A 26,637-nucleotide genomic window follows, 5' to 3' on the forward strand; every position below is an offset into this window, starting at 1 on the left:
AACTGCATTTCAGACAATCAAATGTGGCACATGTTCCCGGAGGACATTATGGATTACTTCACATTTTATAGCAAATTTGTCAGGAGTCAAGGTGCCATGTATGGATCACAGAGCATTGATGAGTAACACAGCAAACTGACTCATGCTGCACACATTGCTGCTTCTGGCTTAAAAATTGTTCTTTGCGAGACAAACACCAATTCTTCTTGAAAGCAGTGGGTTGGGAAAAACAGATAGGCAAACCAAATGGGTAAACTGAATTGTTGTGTTACAGACTAGTTTGACTTGACTGTTTTTGTTGCTGCAGACACTAACACAGAGATGGCACCACTTTGTGTGACACCGAGGAGCTTGAAACAACATTAAAAAGCATTCTGAAAGTAAAAATGTGGATACTAATATTCATAAATGGAAAGTGGCAAGCAGAGAGATGATGATATAAAAATTCCTGATTTTATGACCGTGCTATTTTGGACTGTTAACAACAGGTAAAGGAACTGACAAAAAATATGCCTTTTGGCTACTGTAAATTCTGTATATTCAAATTAATCTGAAAGCTAACTAATGTGCATTATGCCTCCTCAAATAAATACATTTGTCATGTTCTGTGTTGTTTTGATATTTTTTGGTGTTTGTTTTTGGTATTTCTATTCTGTTTCTTGTTAGGGTTCTGTTCACTTCCTCACTTGTTTCCTCAGTCTCTCTTCAGCTCCTCTCCCTTCACCTGTGTTTATTTCCCTCAGCTGTCTTCACTCAGCAATCACCCTCCTTTGTATTTAAACTCCTGGTTTCGTTCTCTCTTTGTCAGATCCCCTGTTCTCTTCAGGTTGTCCTCTTGAACTGTTGTTACAGTCTTTTTTTTTTCCCCTTCCCCTCTTCCCCTAGTTCAGTGTTATTCCTGGCTTTCCTAGTTTGGTCTACTTTTTGTTTTTGTTTTCTGGTGTTCTTTTTGGAGTTGGTTATCTGGCTTTGCTGTGCTTTTTGTTTAAAATAAAAATAGTTTTCTTTTCATTTTACCTCCTGGCTCTCGAGCTATGTCTGCACCTGGGTCCTCCTACCTCGCCACCTTCTACACGTGACAACATTCACATTGATCCCCATAACACTGTAGCTGCTAATGTTAACTACTGAATGCTTGGTTATTTTCTTTAAGTTGTATTGAAAATCTAGACAGAAAACACTGTTAATGCTAGTTTTGAGTCAGTGCTAGCACCAGGCTGAAGTTGATTCAACTTGTGAGCATTCTCAGTGCTGATGTGCTATTTTCCACAGGTTAGGAAACCTCACTTGCAAATGGAGTTTAAAACTACTACTGCAAACGTGGTGAAATTCTAATAAATGTGTAAGCACAAGTTCAAATGGCTCGGGTTTTTTAAATATATTTATAACAAAGTGGTCAGAAAGTTTAGGTTTTTTTAGTTGCTTTTGTTGATCCAAATAACCATGTCTATGTCCTGATTTGAGCAATTCATGGTTCTTGACCAGCAAAGAGTTTGTACCCTTTTGGAACTAATATTGTTTCTATAATAATATTACTCTATTATATAGAAAACTGTTTCAAGTGAAGGGCCTGGCTCCGAAACAGTGTTGCAAATCCCTCTGTGAAAAAGGGGTCAGAGAGACTTCAACACATCCAAACGAGCCCGATCTGAGTATCACAACTACCGCAGTCTGATAAATGTACTCCAAGACCTGTAACACTGTGTGAAGTACAATATCAGTTTTTCATTCAAAATAAGAAACAGCAGAGAGGTTTTAAATGTCATTTCTATTCAACCATCAGCACAAAGTGAACCACTAAAGTTAGTGGAAAGACTATATTTACTGTAATACTAACTTACAAGTAATTATTTCACTGCTTTATGGCATATCAGATATCATAAAAATCAGCAATACAAAGAATAAGCTCATCAAGCTAGATTTCAGAGAAGCCTCACATGGAATGTTTGATGTCGCTTGATAAACTTTATTTTGTTATTCTGATGCAGGCGCAACTGATGTGAATTCTTATTCTTAAATCATCAGATCAGATATAACAACTCAACAATCGGGAAAAAAAAGGAGCTCCTTATGCAAAGAGTAAGCTTATCGATCTGTCTCTTCACAGTAAAGGCGCTTTTGTCACGACTTGACAAGTTTACCTCCTGTTGTATTAATACTACGCGAACATATAAGTCAATGACTGATGCTGCTGTGAAAAAAAATAAATAAATGAATGACAACTGAAGGTTTACAAAGAGTTGAATGCTCGTCATGACCAATAAAATCTTTATTTTTCATATTCCAGTCGTGAATTTTACCCTTCAACTGGAAGTCAAATCATATTGTAAAATATGCTTCTTGAGTATACTGCTTTCCAGCCAAGTGACAGCTTCAGATCTGTTCACTTAGGAAAATTGATGTGATCCATTGCCAAAATGGTGCCCTTGACAGACATTGAAATGATGGCAAGTGTTAAGTTTTATGTGATGTAGTTGACTCTAACATAACCATTCTACAAGCTCTGATCAACTAGTCAACTCATATCGCATGAAAATACACTGTCATGCACCAAAGACACTTTAAATTGCTGCCTTACTTCATTTCAAATAAACAAAACAACTGTGCTGAAAGTTGGTTGTTTAAGTAACCTTCCAAGGACTAACAAACACATGTGCAAAAGAATTCTAACTGAGAAAACTCCAGTTTATTTGATTCAACACTTCAGCAGCCTGATTGTTTTAGATACACAACTGCTGCACATTTGGGACTTAAGAGGAGGAGGGAGTGGGAAAATATTACTTAAACAGACGAACATAAAATATTCCTGGAAGATGCTAAAATCCCTGCAGAGAAACAAAAGCATGGGGCTTAAAGATTTACTGCAGTCGTCTTATCTTTTCTGAGGAGTGTGAAAGAGAGGCAAACATATTCTACTTTCTGGATTTCTGTTCTGATCCCAGTCCAACTCTATTAAACATTTGGGTTTCAGAGGATGTCTCAACTTCATTCTCGGAGCTTGCATTTAAAAAAAAAAAAGAATAAAAAAAAAAAAAAAGAAAGAGGAAAAACTGTCTCAGAAATTAAGTTCTTTAAGACCATCTTCCCCTCTTCTGTTCTTAATAAAAGATCTGTTTCTTTTTGTTGTTTTTTTCTCACAAAGCTGTGCAACGTATGAAAGCTCTGGAATGAAAGGCAGTACAATAGCTTTATGAAACAAAGGCAGGAAGGAGATTGAGGGGAAAACAGGGGGAAAATGGCATCATCTCTAAACTTAATGAAACAGCATCCTTTCATTTTTTCTAGTAATTATAATAAAGATGGAAAAACATAATAAACGTCTCCCTGCCCCCACCTGCTAACAGTAATTATAATAGACTCAACAATAAATGGTAAAGCAGCACAGAGCTGCATCTTGGGAATTCTCAGGGGTCTGTGGATTAGCTTGAAAAGCCTGAATGATTAAAATACACTAATTAAAATTTTGTGTTCCTTGGTAACTCGTCTTCCAGGGCCCCTCTTGCAGGCAAAATGGGAATAAATGCGACAAAAGCAAATACTCTTTTGGACTTGAATAAATAAACAAGTCTTATCAACTTGGTGTTTTTACAGAGCAAGTTACATAAAAAAAACTTCCTTGATGACCTTTCCTCACACTCGTACTTTGCATCCACCAGGACAATAGCAAGAATATTTTCACTCTGTTGTTCTAATCAAGCGAGACTTGCCAGACATACCAGACAGGTTAGATGTCCTCTTGCACTGCCTTTGATTAGGCAGTTCAGCCTCATTGTGACTTCTAATTGTTATTTGGACAAAGTTTGACATCAGTAACGAGACTGCTTTCTGCCTGAGAAAGATATTCAAGCCTCAGCCCTGTTGCAGCTCCATGTTACACAATATTGCTCTAAAAATCACCCACAGGAAACCGTAGCTATGTAACGTGAAATGTTCTAAACATTGCCGCTTTGAACATGATGACATGCGCAATAGATTTAGAAGTTTCTACATAATGCCACGTATTTAACATAGGTTAAACATAATCAGGCAAGTACAAGCTTGTTTTAAACTCTGAGGTGGGGTATAGTTAAAAGATCAGACAGGGAGGGGTTGCAGCACTGGAGAGTTTAGTGAAAAAGTCTAAATATCTAAATATGAACCACTATTAGTCCTTTTGCACACAGGAAAGCTCTAAAAAAGGCTAAATCATATCATATCTTCTGAAGTGATAAAAGCCATTTCCTTCAGAGAAACAGACATCTTTGAGTCCTTTTACATGACTTTCACATTATAGAGGACTCGCTGATTGTTCTCATATGTCTTAATAAATAATGTTAAACTGTTGTGTCAACAGTGGCAATGGGACAACATTAGAAAGAAATCCTCAGCTTCAGTCTCTAGAAGAAATAAGGCAAATCAACATTATGAAAGTAACAATGAAATCCTGAAAGAAACATCAGCAGAATTCTGAGCATCAGATGATCAAGAAAATAGTTTTGACTTTTAAAGAAACACACACACAATGTAGCAGCACTCTGAATAAAAAAAAAATAAAAAAAAGGTTTTCTAAGCATTTTTCCTTGTATATTTCCACGGTAAAGAAGACGTCATGGCTCTGACTCCGACAGTTACGGCTTTGGCTGCTGTGAACCTCGTCTGGTCACTGCGACTTGGCCCCTTTCTGCCCGAGCGTCAAAACAGAGCTGCGCTTCAAAAACACTGTAATCCCTGCCGGTATTACCGAAGAGGCTAAAAAGATTCAAAAACCTGCTTACAAATTTAATTACCTTTGCAGTTAACCACAGCTTAGCAGCCAATGACCTGATATTTCCACTGAAGACTAGCTAAGGGGGATGGATTGGAGACGGACGCGGCGAGTGGGCCACAGAGACTGCCAAGCGTGGCAATCCAGGGCAGCTCAGAGCCATCCGGTGGGCATACTCATTTCCAACCAAGGCAACGACAGCACACATGCGGCCCTATCTTCTGCTAGAGTGCAAATTAGATACAGTTGATTAAAATATTGAGTCATTTCACAGTCACTGTTGTGGGAATAAAAGGAGTGTGAGTACTGAAAATGTGCTGCCGTGTGTGTGAGCGTGTTTGTATGTATAAGACAGAAAGTGAGTGAAAGGAGAGGGCGCTCTCTTAAATTTGAAAGATAAACGCATTTCTCATTTATATAGATTCCCTTTGACAAACTTGCCCTTTCCCAAAGGACAACTTTGAGACACCTCTTCTTGCAACAGCAAAGGATTCTCAGCAATCACTCAGTCCACTTCATAAGTACAACAAGTGTTGTGAAGATCAGAATGCAGGTTTGTGTATTTGTGCTCTTGAGAGGAAATTTCCACAGGCTACATTAAACACCGCTGCTCCCAAGTTCTTTGTTCATAAAAAAAAAAAAAAAAAAAAGTGAATATGACTTATGTTATAAAAACTTCTGCCTCACTGCAATATAACAAAAGAAAATTAACACTTTGGAGTTGCCCTGGTAACCTAATTGCATCACAACACTGCACACAGGAGCCAAAGTAACTGAATTTTGATGAAAAGGCGGTGATAATTTACGGCATTGAGAAATTAGTTGCCGTGGCGACGCGTTAATTACATCTCAAATTAACAATGCAAGTGTAGTGAAATTAAATATAAATCATATTTTCTGCATAAATTACAGGGGTTGATTAGAGCGGGCGCCAGGAGAGAGAGGTTGAGATTCCAAGGGCCTGTCACCTCCTCCTCCTCCTCCCTCCCTCCCTCTCTGTCTTTCTCCCTCCGTCTTCTCCTCTCTCATTCCTCGATGCCACCCCCTTCATCCCGACTGGCTTCCTTAAAGACAGGGACTGGATTAATATAGCTGGCTTGTCGCATTAATGGATTTGCAGGATGGTGTGCTAACTGGCTTTTTGGCATGGCATATGTTTTTTTTTTTTGCTTTTTCAAGCATGTGGTGTACATTTAGCAAACAATTTATAGATATATATATATATATATATATGGCGAGCTCCAATCCCCTTTGATATTTGAGTCAAGGGGGCGGGACTTTGCAGAGGCAGTTGGCTATTGATGTGTTTTATTTCAGTTATTATGTCACGCAAATGCTTGTTTCTTTGACTTTTTATTTGTGAACCCGGAACATAATTTTGAAATAGGTGGAGAAAGAAGAAGAGGAAGAAGACAAAGGAGTAATGCTGCATTCGATGTGCCTAGAAAGTGGGAACAAATAAGTAGCTGAAGTTTAATTTCTCCATGCTCTCGATTCACAGTGGGACAAAAATAAGGCCGCCTCCTGGTTTTCTTTTGTTCTTTTTTAACATCAAACGTTCATCAGAAGTCCTGCATTTCAATCGACTGAAGTGCTGAACAAGTGCAAAAGATACTTTGGTTTATCATCACAACTGACAAAATTTGTGAGATAACGTAAAATGTAAATGTCAGGGTTGAGAAACCTTTCTTCTCAACCTTTTGCCGTGTATGTTGCATGTGCACTACTGAACTGTTGTGTCCCAGCTGATGTGTATGCGAGCCCTCAGTCTCACCAGAATCTATGTGATGTTTGTCGAGCACAAAATTTGCCATCCACGGTTGTTGATTGTGAGATGGCAATGTATCCCCAAGTGTTGGTTTCAGTTCAGCAGTATTTGTGTGACATGATGTGGATTGCAAACCGTAAAAAGTCAAATGTTTTCTTTGTTTAACCATGCATTTTTGTAACATGTTGACCTAACCATGTACTGACTCCTAGCCCTAACCATTCACATGTGAGAGTGTAGTAGAATTCCTCTGAATGAACTGCCTTATCATCTCTGTTTTGGAGCTTGGCTCTGCAAAACAAGCCAGGTTAAACACCGCTTTCTGCCCTCTAGTTGCACGGGGGTCAATGTGTAATGACGTTGATCAGAAACCCATCTATTGCCTACACACTACATCTACATTTCCTTAGAAACAGTATTTTTGTACAAGTGTTATCATTGCCCTTTGGCATAGGGCTTCTATTGGATCAATAAGTTGAAGGTGTTTGTGCTGTCCTTGGTCAGGGATGCTGCACACATGCAATATCCACTTTTAAAAGCCAAGATGACAATCCCAATCTGCAAAACTTGAGGCTTCAAATGGGAGACCACAAATGAGTGCAAGACATCAATGTGGTTTTGTCCAATTTTCTTATACATTCTACAGTATGCATGTAAGTGAGTTGTGTGATCACATGACTGAAGAAATGTAAGAGTACAGTTAGTATCACAGTTGGAGAGACAAAAGATGCTCATCAAAAATCTGGTGATTGCAAAGGCCTTACCATATGTTCAAATAGATTGCTTTCATTAAAAAGCAGATATTTAAAGTAAAGCATTCATTCCGTAGCTTTGTATGCTGTAACAAATATTTACGATAACTGTGGGTCGGAAATGCTGCTCAAGTGTACAATGGCAAAATAGACTCTCAAGCTTTATAGCCCAGTTTAAAGCTTTTATTTGGAAAAAAATCAAAAAGAACACAAATAAGTAAGTTACATTACGCTCATGAAGTGATAATAAGATACATTAGCATTGAGCCTAATTTGCCAAATGACTAGTAATGTGCAAAGTGTTAGATTTTCATAGTAACCTTTCAAACACAAAAACACTTTTTAGGTGACATGTAAAAATATTTTTTCAGTCACAATACTCAAAGCAAAGATATGACAACATCAAACAGATTTTCACCAAACTTGCATGCACAGAGCACAGCTACATCTTCACTATGTCTTCACTGGATTTCTCACATGCAAAATCCCTGAGTGTGTGACATTTGTGAGTAAGTGTGTCAGTAGGTGTTAAACTGTTTATCTGAGATTTGTGTCGGTCTAAGAAAGAAAGAAGACAGGAGACAGAAAGCAGAGAGGGAAAGTCGGTCTCTCCTCCCCACGATTCCTCATGTGGCCCAACTTCCCTTTAAGCATCACAAACAAGCCTCTGGAGTGATGTCAAGGAGGGAGGGGTGATGGTGGGGGTGCTGAGCTGAGAGAGAATGCTGAGCGCAAACACAACAGCAACAGGAACCAACTTGAGCCATCTAAATTATTCATGCACCAGATGGATACGTTTCCCCAGGATTTCACACTAAAACACAGCCATTCAGCTTCCCTACCCGTTACACCGTCTATTCAACAGACGGCGCCAGGAATCAAGATAGCTATCACTTTATCTAAATCGTTTCATGTCTGATTCATATCAACTTTGAAGAGTGAAAGCCCCTCGACACCGTGATCTCACGTTTGTTCTATTCCACAGGCACAATGAATGGGGTACATGTTTTCTTTTCTTCTATCTTCAAAGATGTAGGCACTTTTATGACCTTGTCTGAAGGATATTATACAAATCAGAGGATCCTTCGAGACACGTGTCATTTGTATCACTGACTACACCTCAGCCGCTTGATGTGAGCTTGTATATGGCCCAAAGGTTCTGAGACTGAAAAGAACCTTTCAGAACTCTCTTATACTTAAATCTACAGTGTGGCTTTTTATCACCTCTGTCCCTTATTTACTTCACCAACTCACATGGTCCACAAAAGTGGAAGTCCACCTCTGTTTCACTTAACTTTTTTATGTTAATTCTTTAATAAGTATGTTATATTTAAAGTGTGACTCTTGACCGAATTTTTCGGAATGACGACGCTCTATTTGCGCAACCATGACACTATAATTATGGATGAGTGTTGATAGCTTAATGTCAATGGACAGATTCTCATTTCGTACACACCCATTGGAAAAATGTGGAACTTCTTTCACAAAGCATACTTAAATTCAAAGACACTGTATTTATGATTAACTGATTAAACTACTAGAGTCAAAAACGTAAATATGTTTATACTCTGTCTTTGGCTGAAGCTATAAGTGGGCAGCAAACTAATCAGAAATACCTTCCAACTAATCCACCCACGCAATAATTACTTGGTGGCTTTACACAGCGCCCATCCGATGTCAACAAACCCAGTTTTTAGCACAAACCATCCTGACTCACTTCCTAGAAAGTAACTCTGTGTGCCGGGACAAGGAGGTTGGGATGACCTCGGTCTCCAGGGGGCTTCTCTGCGGCAGTCATCCATTTGTGACGACTTTTAAAAGGACAAGACATCATTAAGAGAATAAGTAGCCTTTCCAGCAGTCTTTTTGCAACCCCCACCCCCTGGATGTAATTCCAATGCCTTTATACAGAAGTGAAAGTGCTGAAGAGTAGGAGGGGTGGCGGTTTAATGGTCCAATAATGTCTCAGCCAAAGCATAGAAGTCCTCCTATGATTGTACAAAAAAGAAACACGCTGAGACTGACCAGTTTGGTGATTTAAGAGGCCGTTAAGAAGGAGTGATTAAAAAAAGGATGCACTGTAAGTACCTTGACTGAGTAAACTGCAGCATAAGGCATGCATAAAGTAAAACAACATAGCAGCCAGAATGAATGTTCTACTCAGAAAAATGGAAAAGTCTAACAAAATACCACAAGTCAACGTGTGACACTGAAACCAGTGATGGTCAAATGACATTTATTTAAGTGCCATATCCTCTACTATGTAGTTAGATGTGGGGAAGAAGAGAAAAGGTCAGTGGAAAAAAAAGAAAAAAAACATTCAGGGACTGTAGTATCAAGCTGTAAAGGATGCCTTTGTCATTTGTCATCTGTCCTCATTTGTCTTTCTCCTTCTTTTCTTCCCTTCCTGCTATTCCTCTTACCCTTCAGGTTGCACTAACATAGCACAAAACATCTGACAATTACAGCAAGTTTCCCCTGCTGCTTAGTGTCAGTCTTCATATGCTAATACAACAGGCAGATGATTGCAGGTGTGACACACCCAGCATCACCCAGCCCATATAAAAAAAATCCGCTACCACTTACCTTTTAAATGAAAATGGCACTTGTGGTCTTGAAATTTGGATCAATAAGCTGAGTAAAATCTGTTTCATATGTGGTGAGGTTCTCTTAAATGTCACATAACCTACTGTATGAAAAAAGGCAAGACCTTCCCAACAAGTTTAAATAAACCCTGCAGGATAATGCTGGCTCTCCTGGGGGAACCAAAAGCTGATGGCTTTGAAACAGGAGGGAGGGTATTTTCAGCGGGGCTGCCCAGCATGAGAGATCCTGTATGTCTCGCAGCTGAGCTTGTTTTATTGAAAGGTTGTTTGAAAGGCCCTGAACCCAAGACATCAGTGGTCATGTTTGTTTGGCTTAAAGAGAGGCAGCATTCAAAAGCTTCGTTGAGAAGAGCACTGCAAGTAGTCAGAGTGCACAGAGGAAAATGAAATGGGTTAGTGACCATAGTAACCTGAAAATATATGCAGGGAAGATCTGTGGAAATTAATAAAATGATCTCAACACAGCTTCAATTACAACCTGCTGAAAATTTGCAGAGTGCAAGCCAGGCTGAACTGCACTGTGCAAAGAAGTGCCAAAACCACTGCTGTTATCAGGTAATAGAGTCAGTGCAAGAGAGCAGGCCTTTGTGAACTTGACACTCCCATTAAGCCCTACTGGAAAGTGCAGTATTTGATCAGGAGATGGGAATTGAGCAAAAATGAACTGAAATCAGATCCCACATGACTTATTTTCCTGTTGGCTCTCAGCTTTAGGTGTCACTCAGACTTAATAAAGCTTTCAGATTTTCATTTTATCACAGAAAATAGACTGGGCAAAAATAAAAATCACTTGGTTTTGCCTTAATGGAGCAAAGTAATGGTGAGGTGAAACTGACACAACACATTTTGTCCATAGTAATACTATCAAAATGAAAGCATATTCACTTCTGGAGTTTTCCAGGAATCAATTCAAACTGAATATTGGCCTTTTTCACAGACTTTATTTCATAATGGTTCCAACAAATACAGCACTCTGGCAATAGCCTGTCACCTCGGGTGATACCAACACAGCTATTTCACCCTATAGAGTTACAGTATTCTCGAGCCCACACTGAACCTCCTCCACCAACCTATAACTCTTATTTTATTTCCGCACTTTATACATTAGAGGTACATTACACCCATCCCAGCAGATAGGATGAGTCCACTTTTACACCCAGGTGTTACATTGCAAGGTTAGGTCATTTGGATGGCTATGACCTTTGATGGCTCCATCTTCAATGAAAATTATCTGGTGATCTCCCCACTGACATACACACTGATGCCCTTGTACTGCACATTCACACTACGGGGATAAGAGCAATTCACTTGGGAGACATTACGAAAATATTCATTTGGGGATTACGTATTATAATTAGAATGTATGGCCACTTTGCTCTGTCTTAAATTTGACGAAGTTTGCGTGGGTTCACAAGGGTACGACAAAGAAGCAGTTCTTTCAAGTGCAAGCTTTTCCTGCATATTTCAGAATTGTTCTTTCGCAGAGGCATGTTTAGTATTCTGGTCTTCTTTCGGGAATACTCTGTCTTTAAAGAAGTAATTACACAAAGTAAAGTGAAAGGAAAAATTCAACACAGAGTCCCAAGTGTTCTGGTATGCGATTAATTATTCTGAGGAAGACAGATGTTAAATTGTGTATGCCCATCAGCGCTAAGATTTTCTGAAGATTTATCATTCATGTAAATCATGAATAAAATATTTCCTTGTTGTGAGAAAATGCTACATCTGTTTGGTGCATCATTTACTCACGACTGCAAGAAAATAGGCACACAAATCTGACCTGATAAAGCTTTCTTTCGCACACAATGTGGACAAGTTGGGTGAATAGTGTTTAAGCAAAACCTTAAACTGCACACCATAAGAAATTAATTATGCTCTTCAGAAAATATTGTGTAAAGGTGTGGAATATCACGCCTATAAACTCCTGCCCTAAAAATAACAAACATTGTCTAAAGCATGGTCAGCACATGCATGCTTGATTTTTCCCTAAATGTGTGAAGAAGTAAACACGGTTGGGCGGGTGTGATGGTGTCACGGAGATCACAGAAGAAGCAATGGTGGTTGTGGAGGTCGAGCCACAAGCCACCGGGACTGTAGCGTCTCAAATCGCCCCTGGCGACCATCACGTTGCCATGCTCCGGAACAGACAGGCCTGCTCGCACAACAGATGGAACTAATGATGCGAAACAAAAGAGATCATTTCACCGTGGTCCTCTAGGAAGCCACAAAGAGAGGCTTGGAAGTTTGAATGATGGGATCAGGGGACTTGCATAGGGTTAGATATGGATAACCTTTTTTTTTTTTTTCCAGGAGGTGCTCCATTGAATAGGAAAAAGGCCTTTGAGGCTTCTTACAGAAAGCACTCTATTTAAATAGCGAGAATATAAAATTGTGGGAAAAAAAACCATCAACCCAGAACAGAGCAGGTAAACACAAAATCACTTACTGAGCATTTAGACCATGTAAAATTGTTAAGATGGTCATGACAGTAGTGGAACTGAAGTTCCTAAGCTAACATTTGATAACTTTTTGACAAGTGACCAAGTTCATCTCCTCTATATTCAACCATTCAACTAAACTTTTTTTTTTTTGGTTTTTTTTTTTAAATAACCTCAAAAACAACTAAATACAGTAATCAATACTTCACTGAAGCGGTTGGGTTTCATCAAAAGTCTGCATATCATATATATGTTATATGATGTCAGGCAGCATGATGAAAGAGCAAAAACATCCAAACCAAAGTTTTAAATAAACTTGTACAAGATGACATCTTAACAATTTGGTAAGTTCTTTTTTTACATTTTCACAGTTGTAATACATTTATTAATAAACAGCTGTGTTATGTATAAACAAAAACAAATCAAATTTGAGCTGAGGACATTTGCATATCCTGAGGGACAGGATTAGAATTAGAGGTCATCTCCTACGAGCCAGTCTTCAGCAGACGCCCATGTAATGTTTCTCTGTCAAGTACTTTCCACTGAAGCCCGTGCAAACTCAGTCTGTTTTCCAAGTCAGACAGTCGGAGAGAGAACGCTGCTCTCTAAATGCAGTTTGTGAACTGAGAGAAGTCAAACACCCTGGGATGGGATTTAACCAGGATGGAGCATAGAACAGCCCAATGCATGCCCATCCACTTACGGAGGGGATCACTGGGAAAAGTTCAGCGCTGACACTGACACAAACAGAGGAGCAAGGCCTGTATTAGAGTCAGGTTAGCAAAGATAACACTATCAGCCTGATCCCCATGGGTACCAAATGCAGCGCCTTGCTGGCAAATAAAGCTACAGTGTCTTGACTCCTTGGCACATTAGCTCTGATTACAATGACCTTCATTATATCAGCTACCCTTATTACAACACGTAGAAGGCATCTGTCCCCAGGGCAAAGCGCAGTGGGGAAAGAGTACCGGAAAGCGGTGAGATTCACTTGTAAGGATAGAGTTATGAAAAACAAAGCATGGACCTGTGCAACGTAATGTACAATTACCATTTGTGAAACTACTCATCTTAATCGCAACTGCTGACTCACTGCGCCTGAAGTTTGCGAATGTATTATCAAATTCATAGGTAAGGATATTACTTTCAAATTTAGAGAAAGGTTGAGTATTTTTACACGCCCGCTCGAAAGTAGGCTTGCATAGCTCAACGTATCTCGACAGTTATGTGTCGTGCCAGTAAGTGGTCTGGCTGCACTGTAATGTCATACTGGTGTATAGGGGTGAAAATGCTTGGTGGTGCTTTGGCTAGAATATAGCAAACCCGCTGCTGCAAAACAGTGGGCCTCATGCAAGAACCGTTCGTACGCACAGATTTGTTCTTAAATTGTCCGTACGAGTGATTTAAGAAAATTTGCACATTCACCAATCTTTTCGTATTTTACGAGTGATCCATAGCTGTCGTAGGAGTTTCATAAAATAGTCCGCTGTTATTCCAATCAAGTTTGCTTGACTAATGGATTGTATATTTAATTACTTTGAAGAAAACATAAATAAATATACATTATACCCCATAATTATGCTGACATTATTCTGTTTGACTTAAATTATGCACTAATTGAAGGTTCATTTGAATCTGTATATAACAAGGTCAATGGGAAGCGTAACCAGCGGCTGTCTTGTTACTTTTGGATGCCTTAGCGCGTCAGGCTCTTGGAAGAGACCGTGTAGACAGACGAATGGCTGACATCGCGATTAAGATTCCCAAAGACTGTGCTGCTGCAAATATGCAGCTTGCTAGAGACATAACTCCAGATAGAAACATGCCGATCAAACCCAATTCCACCACACGTCCAGGTCCTCACCACCCTTGGATTTTTGGCCACTGGAACTTTTCCGGGGCGAGACTGGAGACAGATCTACTATCCTCGTGCACTCGCACTTAGATACACACGAGTTACGCACGAGTGGGATTCATCATTTACGCAGGTCGTTTACTCACTTTTTCCGAAGTTAAGAGCGTTTGTTGAATCTGATGTGGCGTGTTCGTACGAGACCTTCTTATGAAAAAAAGGGAGAGAAATTTAGAATAAAAATACGAAAATGTTCTTGCATGAGGCCCAGTGTCTTCAAACTTACTGGTAACACCAGTGTTCATGGAGCAGCCACTGAGTTTGTTTCCCACAGCAAAAACAATCTTGAAAGTGCTAACACGCAGATATCAGATGGAAAATAACTATATCATTGTCTGTCATATGTTGCTTTCAAACCTGATCCTCAGAATGGAACTAGTTGGTAAAATCAAGCTCCCACCAAAGTTGAGAGAAGAGCGAGAAATACATACATTCTTTTTAGGAAATGAAGAAATACTATCTTGCTCTGAAATGACGGAAGCTGTAGCATCGTATATACTAACCTTTTTTCGAGCAGCCATCGTTAACGTGGTCACACCTAAATCCCACCTGAGACTGCCAGAATAGGATGCTTACTGGTCCAAAACAAGTGTGCCTTGGCCACAGACCCATGGCTCGGAGCTACGGAGCTAAACAAAACACGCTATCAACTGTCTGTAATATTACATTTTGACAGGAATCCAGATTCCACACTGAGTAAATTATTTGATAATAACAAAAACTAACTAATCTATTCTATACCAAACAATTTAAAGTCATCAAAACTTGGTTTTCTTCCTTACTTTTACTTTTCTAAAAACAGCAATTCCACACAGGGCCACAAATACTGCCACAGTTTTTTTGTAGATTTAATTTCTAAATAACACGCTTGACTCTTCAAGCATTTGCCATTCCACATCCTATGCATGAAGCCAAGCCCTGTTTAATATGTAACAATGTTGTTAACCTCAATTTCCTGCCTCGGCTGCCCCTCCGCAGGCTGCATTGTTAGCTTGAGCAAACTCTTGGCAAACATTACCACTGTGGTGGTGGCTCTCATTCAGTCTGACCACCCTGCAGACACGGGGTTTCTCTCCCACAGCCTTGCTCATCCCTCCTTCAGGCCCCTGCTGTGCATCTCACCCTCCCTCTTTGCTGGCAGGTGACTCAGAATAACAGATGTTGGCCTGAGAGAGCCGCTTCATTGCATTCACTTAGCGCTGCCAAAACACCCAACATGAGATGAGCCGAACTGTGGGGGTTCTGAGGACCATCCCTTCAGCCAGCAGGAGGGAACAATGTTTGTTTATGTGCTGAGATACAGAGGGAGGGAGGATGGGGGCAGTAAATCAGCTTGTTTTGGATTAGAAGCAAATCAAGAGATTTTAAGAATCACGAGGTACGCCTCAACAGTCAGCTGAAAACATGAACACCTGTAGGCTCAGGATACCAAACCGTTTGAGACACACACAGTATCACTCAGCCACTTATTTGTCAGAGTATGATTCCTGAGGAATAATAGAGGATACAAAAGTGATATAGCCAAGAGTGCACTTAACAGAATCAGAGTTTAAGACATGTTGATCCCCTATGAATGTGTTAAAAAAAGCAAATAAAATTGTAACTTAATTACAGATTTATAATGAGCCACTGCACCACTGCCAAAAACAAGTCCCATACCAAGGCAAACAGGCACCTGCTGAATGCTCTCTGCTCATGGGTTTTCATAGCTTAATTAATCTATGCCTTGGGGTATCATGACTCGTACGTGCTGCTTGCGTGCATGTTTAAGACAATTAAGTTGCTCCAAGAAACAGAGGTGCAACTTCAACATGGAGCAGAGACACCGAAACCACACATCCTATAACACATTTTGTGTTTTGTGAAAGTAAAGTCAATTATCCAATCATTTGTTTCTCACTGAAAAAAAGCAGAGATATAATGACAAATGTGTAAAATGCTCTTTTGTACAAATGATTAACAAATTGTGTGGGATTCATTAGACAGAAAGGAAATCCAGTTCCAATTTAAAATGTATTTTCTGTATTGGCAATTAGTAGCCTATATGGTGTACAATGACACAAATAGAAATTTAAGACTCACCTTGTTGAAAAATCTGCGCTAAAGCTGAATCTGGTGCAGATTTATTGCCTCCTGCTGATGATCACTCTGACACCATCTGATTTCTGTAGATAAACATAAAATAGCCATTTACTGTCACATGTCATTTCTTTGAAATGAGAGATGAAAAGAATTTGACCAGATCCCACCCAAGATGTGATAATTAATAGAACCAGTATCAGTTTGAATGTAAAGTTGCATATTTTCAAAGCAGCCAAAAAAAAGTCATTCAAACCAAGGCAAAACTAGTTCACCCCTGGGAGTATAAGACACTGTAAAAACAGACAAATGTGACAGGTTTCATTTTGACTGGGGAGATCAAGGATCTTGAAAACGTATTTAGTACAATGTTTAGCGCAGAAGAAGAAAACAGTGGACTTGTTCTTCTACAGTCAACCAAATGAAACACTACTGTGCTAATGGCAGCATTCAAATTCCTTTAATTAAGACTACATCTGCCATAAAGCCGGGACGGCTGCAGCACAGGAGGTAGTGCAGTCGTCTGCCAATCAGAAGGTTGTTCTCTCAGGTTGCCTCTGATGTGTCCACCAGTGTGTGAATGTGTGACAGAGAAAACGACAGGACTGCATAGACTAAGAAGTGCAGCGTGGATGGGTGAATGAGGCATGTAGTGTAAAATCACTTTGAGTGGTCAGCTAAACTGGAGGAGCGCTATATAAGTACAGGCCATTTACCATAAAAGCCTTTTCCTCTTGTTGCTATTTGGTCAGCGAAGTTAAGGCAAAACTGAAACACTGCAGACAGAATGGTGCTGTGGTATTGTAAAAAATTTAACTGCAGATGTCCTTTTGCTTTATAAAGTGAGTGAGCAGTGTTTTATGTGTTTACTGACAAATCTAAATGAATATGGAAATGATTTATTGATGTAAGATACAACAGAAATAATTCGTGACCAAAATGAAATAGGACAAAAGTATAAAATTCTCTTGAACTCTAATTACCAGTTTGAATGAGCCTGATAACTAAAGAGAAAAGGTATTAAACGCAATAATTATTACTATTGCTAATTACATTTCCAATTATGTCACTAATGAGAACAGCTTAATTATCAACACATTGGATAAATAAGAGTTTTGCTTCCCACCATTTGTGATGTGGTTATGATATCAAGGGCAAGTCCTCAGACCAAAAGTATAAAGAAGAAGCTCTAAACTCTCACAGTACCATAGCCTCTAAATATCAATAAGAGACTGAAAATATCAATTAAATTCACAACAATTCATGGGTATGGCTTAACTTCATCTGCCAACCAAGTTATCAAAGGTAGGTAGCATCAAGAAGCTCTGAGAATAATCTATTAATCAGTATGTTGTAGCTACAATTTTTTTTCAACAAATGAACAACTGTCTAAAACTTTTTTGTAAGTTAGATTGTATCAGTAGTTTGTCAAAGTTGAAAAGCAAAAATGTATCTGGAATGTTCTCGACAAAACCATAATCTTGATCAACGAGTCCTCGTCAAGTTAATAGGAAGGCAGACGGTACAAATACTGAAAATCTGAAACATTAGTCCACTGATTTATGTTTTTCTTTATAAAATGCTTGGGTGCATCAATGTATTGCAAAAATAACCTTATACACTAAGTACTGATTATAGCAGAATACATGTAATGGCGTAAAAATGTGTGTAAAATTTTAAAAAGCAACATATTTCCTAAAAGGTTGTTCAAATTACGCTGTGTCGAAAATGCTGCTGATATTTTAACATCCTTTAAGAGCGCAGCTCTAACTTTGGGAGGACCGTGTTGCAGAGGACCGTGTCTGAGTGCCAAGTAAAGGGACGACGGATTAGTGTCATATCTTCCACATGGCTGCTTCCTAATCCGACCATCTGAGGTAAATACAGGACCAGGTGAGGCAACACTCCTGTCTGAGACACCTCTGGAACACAGAGGGATCTCCTCTTCAATGCCCGCAGGACTGCTATTTCCGACCAGCGAGGAACTTACTCTGTGTGGACTCTTGTAATAATGTGACTGAGTTGCATTATTTGGAAGATCATTACAAGACAAATCTGTACAAGATTATGCGATTCGGCTTTACCAGAGGCAGCAAAAGTTAGGGAGTCAACAAAATATCAGGTATCAGTTGTTCAAGTGACTGTCATCGACATGAAAAAATTATTTTTTCCAAAGAATGTTTGCATTTACCAACTGCTTGAATATCTTTTTTTCAATTTAAGTATCACGTTTACACGTGTCTTGCTTTAAATACGGTCTGTTTTCAGACAAGAACTCGAACATCTGGTTCAGCTCTGTGTTTTTCATGTGTTTTGAAAGCGAGCAATAAGGTGAGACTTGTGTCACTGCCAAGGAATGTTGACAACTTTAGTTTCAAAGTGTCTCCCTCTCACTTCAGATTTGAGACAAGAGGAGGAGCAAAACAAACAAAAACAGAGTGAAACATTCATTGTGTGTTTAAGATGAGGCTTTTTTTTTTTTTTTTTAATATCTAGGACATTATGAAAAAACAGGTTTTGATATGTTATGGCACGACTGTTTTTCAGTACATTTTTTACACATGACCTCATAAATTGAAAAAAAATGTACACACCCATGGAAACAAAGAAACCGCACGAGATGGGCATTTCAGAAGTAAATAAGGTATGCACTTTCTGGGATTTTCCATTAAAGAGGCGACTCTGTCTAAGACAGAAAAGCAGATGCAAGCAGTAATAGAAAGATACATTAAAAGCAATAATTTGCTCATAATTATGTGATAAACTAGTGCCAAACTTTAATGGAAGACTTAAAGCAAATGCATTCTATCAGAACCTGAATGTTTACTAGAACTATGAATGTTGCTAAGTAAATCACGTGGGAAAAGCATGTTGGATGAAAAAAAACAACTGTTTCTTCATAATCAGTTTGTAAGACATCAGAAACAGGTTACTCCAAAAGAACACAGTAATACTATAAACATAACACATAGCTAAGCAACTTGTGAAAACCTTGTCAGAACTTGTGAATGAGGGAAGGTTCTGAAAAGGTGCATATTTTGATTTTGGTGATAAAACGGCAATCATAGGAGCTGCAAAGTGTTAACTGTTCAGTGACTGGCCGGCCCCTGGGAAACCATTTGATGCATCAGGGTCGTTAACAGATTTGGAAGAGTCTTCAAAGACAATTCTTCTTACTGGGAAACTTACCATTAGGAAAACATATATGTTGAATGTTTTCCATAATTGATAAATGATGCTTGTTTCAGCACATCTTAAAAGTTCAAAACTTATACCAACAACAGTGTTTACTAATGCACAGACTTCACTGTTGGTGGCTGTAATAATCATTTCAGAGACGGTCAATCAGCAAGCAAAGAGACGGTAAAGTTAGCAGAAAAAATTTAGTTCAACTCTACTGAAAAAAAGCACGAGGTTCTGAGCACTGACAAAAAGAGAAAATGAACCTGAATGGTGAGATTTTCTGAGGTTATGTTACCATCAGGTGCCCCTGAGGCATAAGAATGAGATAAACATACAGTAAAAAAGATGCACACACCTTTGTCACGCAATGTGACTTGAGCAAAAGGGCATTCCAGTTTATCATTGCAGTTCCTATAAATGCAAGGTGTGGCAGCCCCACAACACTTTTTGTAAATACTTTTTTCTTACATGTTTTATGTGATTATCACTGTGATATAGACAAACCTTTAACCATTAGTACACTACTCATGAAATAATTCAGATTTCAGTTTCACTTTATGCTTTCAAGTGTTGTGTTTTTACCTTCTGAAATAATATCCAGCTTTTCTGTAGTATGAATGTCCGTATGTCTCTTTATCTGGGCTGAAACAAAGATTTGAGCAAGACTTCTCTTTCAATACTTGAGGGGATTTAGCAGCAATCAGAACAAATTTGGTCCCTATTAGTTTGTTTCACTCAGATTGCACTGAAAGTGGTGCAGCCTGTTGACTTTAGGCTGTTCATGCCGTTGTTGTGAATGTTCGAGTAAAAGTGTTCATGGTTTATCTTTACTCCTTTAAAGGCACTTATACTGAAAGAATAAAAGGTGAACAACACAATTCAACTGGCAGCTTTGTCCACATATTCAGTGTATACAGTGACACTCCCAAAGACCTGTGTAAAGTTTTTGCATTGTAAAATCAGTTGTTTCCTTTTAACATGCTGACGGTCTCAGGCATATACTGAAGTGCAGCTATGACAGATTTCCAATGTAAAGATTCAAACCACTATTTCTCAGTCACCAAATACATTTCTTCACTTCTCAACAGTTTCCAGTCTTTATTTATTTATTCATTTAACTCATATTAGTGTTAGAACGGTGTATAAATATTTTTCAGTCAATCAAGCGGTTCAATGAAACACTGCTTGTCACATAAACAAAAAAACACTCCATGCCTCACATTAATACATTTCAAAAGGTGGTAGAAAAAAAAAAAAACATTGTCATTTTATAACATATTTCACTCTCCTTCTGGAGAGAACACAACAGACCCAGCTTCTACCGGAAAATCCCTGACTCTCACTGTTAATAGATACAGGTACAGACAGCAGCTCACTCACAAATGTTTTTCACTTTGACATTTGTCACACATCCTTTTTTTGTCCTCTACTAAAACTCTTCATTATTGGGATAGATTGCAACTGACAAGCTCCTCAACGAGGATTAAAACATTACAAATATGCTAAAGTAATTACTTAATGCTCCAAAAATAGATTTTGGGTGGAGTATCACTTTAACTCCATCCAGGTAGTTAAACTGTTCTAAAATTCTAATTTGAAGTATTTTGCAGGCTTCTCCTTTGGGCTTTGGGCATTCATGACAACGACATTATTGCAATGTCTAGGGAAAACCTGGAAAAAAAACTGTAGTGCTATGCAAAATCATTCACTTATCTTTTAAGTTTTTTTGTATTATTTTTTTGACGACAGAATTACATTAAAGAATTAATTTATCAGCTGAGGTCAAATCCCAATATAAACTGATGTGTCTTGGCTACTTGACGTCCATCTTTCGTTCTTTTATCATCTGGATTCTCATCAATGCCAGTATATCACAATACACCTACTTCAACTGTTTCAGGAGGGTTAAAGATGAGCAAACTCCAGTTTCCCCTTCATATGCCGCTGAAATACACAATGATTAGTCATAGCCATGTTTGTTTGCCTTTGTTATGGGTAAGTCTTCTGGGGCCTTTAGCAGGCTAACTATGTATGATTTGTAGTGGAATAACATATGGAAACAGTAAACGAAATTCCATCAAGCGCCGTACAGCCAATCAACTGATTGAGCTCAGATTGGTATGACTGTTGAGTCCTGGCAATTTAAAGAGATTGTGCAAGTCTAGCATGTATACCAAGAATGGACATGTTGATTATGTATGCTAGGAGAGGTACAGACTTTTATTGGAAAATTTACACCCGTGCAGTGATTTATATAAATCAGTAGTGCCCACAAAGCAGTAAAACTCTAATTGTTTCTTCCATTTTGAAAGTCTAGCGTCCATTAAGGATGCAGTGAGTAATAAAAAGGACTTTTAATCAATCCTCTCTTGTTGATGAGCTGATGTGTGAAAGGATTATCCTACCTGACAGTGCTACCATATGTTGATTTCTTTTTCTGATAGTCAACAAAGACAGAGGGAGCTTATGTCATTGTAGTTCAGGTGAATGCCTTTACAACATAACTCAAATAAAGCACCGTGTAGAAGGAGCACAATTTATCTGAATTGGCTCTGTTTCCTCATATGACTTAATACTTTCTTCCTATAGCTGACTTTTTCATAAACAGTCACTGTCCGACGGTACGAGGATTCTAATGTAATAATGAAAAAGAAATAAACAAATAAATATGCCAAATGAATACAACTTCTCTAATATTTTCAATGACAGAATCTCAAATAACATGATGAAATTGTTTTAAGGGAAGTGCAGCAGCACTCCACTTCTCAGTTGTGACCCTTTCTCCATCAGATTAGACTGGCCGACCCTTTCTCGACCGGCTGGCATGGCCACAGTAAATCCTGAAGACTACTCGTGCTAGGGACCTTGGGTAATTAATAAAATCCCCATTACATGCCTTGTGCCCGTTGTTTGCTATTTCAACACCCCATTTGTGCCACGATTACAGTCATTATCAGTCACCGCCATTAATTCTCTACCCGAAGCCAGAACTGCATACTAATAAATTGGGCTCTAAAATTTCTTTACCTTTCAAGGAGTTGGTGTTGGAACCAGGCCAGGAAGTGCCACTCCAGATTAGGAGTCATCTGGTGACTCGAAAGGAGCCCTTTGAATAGAAGGCTGCTGCATCTTTGGAGATAGTTCAAATTTCCCCTTTGATTATTTTCCTTTCCTCTCCAAAATGAATCTTTATTAAGCTTAAATCCTGAATAAAATGAAATTAGCAGACTGCAAAATATTGCTTTCTTTCCTGACTCTATTCCCCTGTGCATGCATGCAAATTATAATGCTTATTTATGTAAATGAGGTGTCGTCTTTAATTAGTTTTGCTTGAGGGCATTAAAATACATGTATTCTTTCCCCAAAAATGATTTGTTTTGTTGCTCTGTTCAGTTCAAGTTCAAATGGATGATTATGCCGACTAAAAAGGTTTATTAATTCTCTTTCTTTCTTTTTTTTTACTCCTCTTTTGGAGAATTATCTTCTCCACCCACTTCCTGGGAAGAATATATTCTCTGTGAAATCGAAAAGCCTCTTCAGGCAGTACTTTGAGCGCTACTCTGACAAGCACTTGTAAAAGGTCCCAGGTTGAAACCACATGGAAGAAACGCACTTCCACTTATCAAATCTGAAGGCTGTGCTAAGCAATTCTCTCTCAACGTATGTGTTTTGCTGCACAATTTTTTGTATAATAATACGTTACTGGATGGGAGGCATGCTTATCTGTTGCTCCTAACATTCAAATAATGTGCGTAGAACTAACTGTGCTCCAGTCATTTGGTGATTTGCTTTACAGTTTCTTTAGAGAACAGGACCTCTAGAGTCTTTAGAGCGACAGCTCCATTATCGATCAAATGTTATTATCGATATATAAATCCGAACATCTTGTCGGGTGCTGTGGTTAAACTCGAACCTGACGCGAGGATAACCTGTGAAAAGATGTTCTGGCTGATTTGGATCTTATTTTAATATTTGTTTAAAAGGATCTGCAGTGTGAACATAAATCTCCAACTATGCACTGTTTTTATGCATTTACTGTTGATTTACAGTCCCTTGTTGAGTGCCTATCGAACAGAAAACGGCTTTATGTCATTGTAGAAGGTGTTGGGTCAACTTCAGTTAGAAGCAGCTACTAACTGTGTCAAGCAGTATTTCAAACCACTTCAGGCTGAAAGTGACCAAATGCGCCTCTGTTTATTGTTCAATATCCTATCAGTATTCTGCATCCCTTCAACTCCTCAGATGAGCTGAAATGGCAAGTTAAGATTCCCCCTCCCCTGCCTGCATGTATGATTTATGGAAAGGAAGCTAAAACCATTACCGCATTTTTATTATTATTGTTCTTTCAAGGCTAATGCAACAATAGATTTTTGCATGATTGATGCGTTATACTAAACATTAGAGGATTACATTAACTTTGCATAGAACAGTTAAATGACATAAGATTACTTATTGTTATTTTTCTTCCACCTGATCATACTGTAAACATCGTACATATAGTATTTCTTGGCACATATTGATTACAGTATACACAGTGTACAAATACACACTGGATGAACAATGTACACTGATACAAGGTTAGCTGTCTTTCAAGACTGCTTTTTAGTGAGAACATAAACTGTTCTTCCTTGTTCAAGAAAACTTTTTGAATGGCAGTGCTTCAGAGATTAAACCAAGTGACTTTGATAGCCTCTCATCTGCCCCCTTCATTCTGCAAATTATTAAAACTCAAGCCTCTTGTGGGAGGGAATATGGCAGCAATATGCTGATACTTCAATCATCTGGGAGGAAATTCCACATGTAATGAGGAGGAATTGCATACAGTATACAGTACAGCAATGGGCTGTCTTTCAAGGCATGTGCAATAGAAAAACTCCTCAGACCACATCAAACCTTGCACATTATTCCTCAAACGTTAAGCACATGCACAGGCAACGTCTAAAGACTCAGCCCTGACAATGCGTTTTCATAAGGTGTCCTCTCATTTCACCAGTTACTGTTAGAATGTCAGTGTATTTGTGAAGCTGTTGCTTTCCTTGAAAAGATAGCTGACCCAAAGACTTTAGGTCGGAGCATCCTTTGATATTTGATATTATCTATCAGTACTATCTGAATTTGTTGCTATTGCAAGGACTTCCCCATTTACCTTCATCATGGCCTGCTTTTACATATCATGTTTGCTCATCATTAAAACACAATAACGAAGACAGAATGCTCCAAAACTATCTTTGTTTTTATGTGAAGCTGCATTTAAGTCTTGATACCCAGTTTGGAGGCCTTTTACAGGCATTTTTGCTTGTGCGTTTATCATGTCCAGGCGATGCAGGCAATGATGGGCATCAAGCCAACTGATTCTTCCTCCAAAGTGCTAATTTGTGCCACTCTAGGGTGCACAACGCTATAATTACCTGCAAAACGTAAACTGGAAGCTATGCCTGACAAAGACAAGAAACTAATAAAATTGAGCTTTTGGTGCTCAGTCGTGGTGAGTCGTATAAGACTTATAAATGGATTGTTTAGAGGATATGGCAGTTTTCCATTTGTCTTGTGGAAAAATCTTGGGCAAAACACCTGGCTCACTAACTGCCTGCAGTCTGAACACTGAAGAGCAGCAAGCAGTCATGGCACTCTTCTATAAAGCACTGTCGCTTCGAAAAGATTTTCTATTAACTTTGCACTGCAGCTTTGTAACAGTCTAGTCATTTCTTGATTTCCATAATGTGGCAAGTTAATGAACACATTTCAATAAATTTTACCTTTTGAATTACTCAAAAGAATCAAATAGCCATCAGTTTAAAAACAAAACACAAATTAAATAAGTCAACTCTTACTGAACTCTTACTCTACTGCTCCTTCATGTAGGAATACTAAATGGATGAAAATGTATTTTGTGACTTAAGGTTTAAGATTCATCACAAAAAACAAGTACATAAATTGAGATCATTTGTGCCAATAGCCATAGTACACTTAAATTAGCCTTTTAAAATCCAGTTTATTTCTATTACATGAGACCTTGTACAGTTGATGGGAACCATCAGGCAGGTTTTAGAGCAAGTAACCGCTTTAAAAGAAGTTTAAGTAATAAACTGTAAGACCTTACGGGAATTACTTCACTATCCATCAGAAAGGAAATTAATCTAAAAAAAATCCTTTCCTGTAATGTGTAAAAAGGCACATTATATGTTTATGTCTAAAGTACTTTTCACTTGAATGCAATGAAAGAAATACACTCAGGCCACTTTTTTCACTTATCTTCCCATGTACGCAAAACAAATATCACAGTAAAGAAAAAATAATTTCACAAGAGCTCAAACCGCCTGTATGGTAAGAATTTTTAGGCGTGGTTGCATTTCTCTGAAAACAAGACAAGATTATTTTTTTCAATGACGGAAAAGGCCAAGGACATATTTTTGTACGTCTTCTGTGCCTTCTGAAACCAAACAAACGGCATGAATGGAATGCTGAGATGCCACCGAAAACACAGTGTTTTGCTTCACATCTACAGTAGTCATAAAGTTCATACTGTGAGCAAAGTACACACTAAATATCTGAGTAGCGCTTTTGCTTATGAAATAACATCAGATTTTCATTCCACTAAGTGCACTTCTCAACTTTTTGGGGGACTTCAATTTTCACTGTCATGGAACTAATACATAACTGGACACATTTTACATTTAAGACATACTACATTGAATTTGCAAATCAGTATATTAGCATCCGATATTTTTCCTTGTTGAATCACAACAAAGAGCATAAGAGAAGAAGAGAAATATGTTTCAGTTGAGAAAACTGGCCCTGCAACTTGACTCCTAGTTTATAAAACAGACATTTTATATGCAGAAAGATAAAACATGTTTAAGAACACAAAACCAGGCAGACAGGTTGAACTGTAGTTTACTGTACAGAGATGTTATTATTCTAATAAGTGTTTAACCCCAACAACAGTCAGTACATTCCACTGGTGCACCGAAACTTAAGGAAGGACTGAAAATGCTGCTGTTCCTGTAACAGAGCAGTTGTCCTTGCCTTTTATGTCAGAAATGCAGCACAGATCTAGACGATAGCACGTGTGTTTCGTTTTCACTGTATTTGACCCAGAGTGTCACAGTTTCTAATTTAATGACTCTGGTGACCCCTCGATTCCCCCAGTGATAG

The 26,637-nt window shown here is 38.6% G+C and overlaps 1 protein-coding gene across 1 annotated transcript in view; it reads right to left on the reverse strand.

Moving 5' to 3' along the window:
- casz1 (castor zinc finger 1) overlaps positions 1 to 26,637 on the reverse strand; it is a 166,671-nt gene that overhangs the window by 119,919 nt on the left and 20,115 nt on the right. Inside the window, exon 3 of the mRNA XM_075476512.1 lies at positions 16,303 to 16,385. The gene's annotated coding sequence lies outside the window, so the exon portion shown is untranslated. The remainder of the gene's footprint in view (positions 1 to 16,302; positions 16,386 to 26,637) is intronic.

The sequence above is a fragment of the Odontesthes bonariensis genome, chromosome 10 (genome assembly GCF_027942865.1).
Source record: "Odontesthes bonariensis isolate fOdoBon6 chromosome 10, fOdoBon6.hap1, whole genome shotgun sequence".
Taxonomy (NCBI): Eukaryota; Metazoa; Chordata; class Actinopteri; order Atheriniformes; family Atherinopsidae; genus Odontesthes; species Odontesthes bonariensis.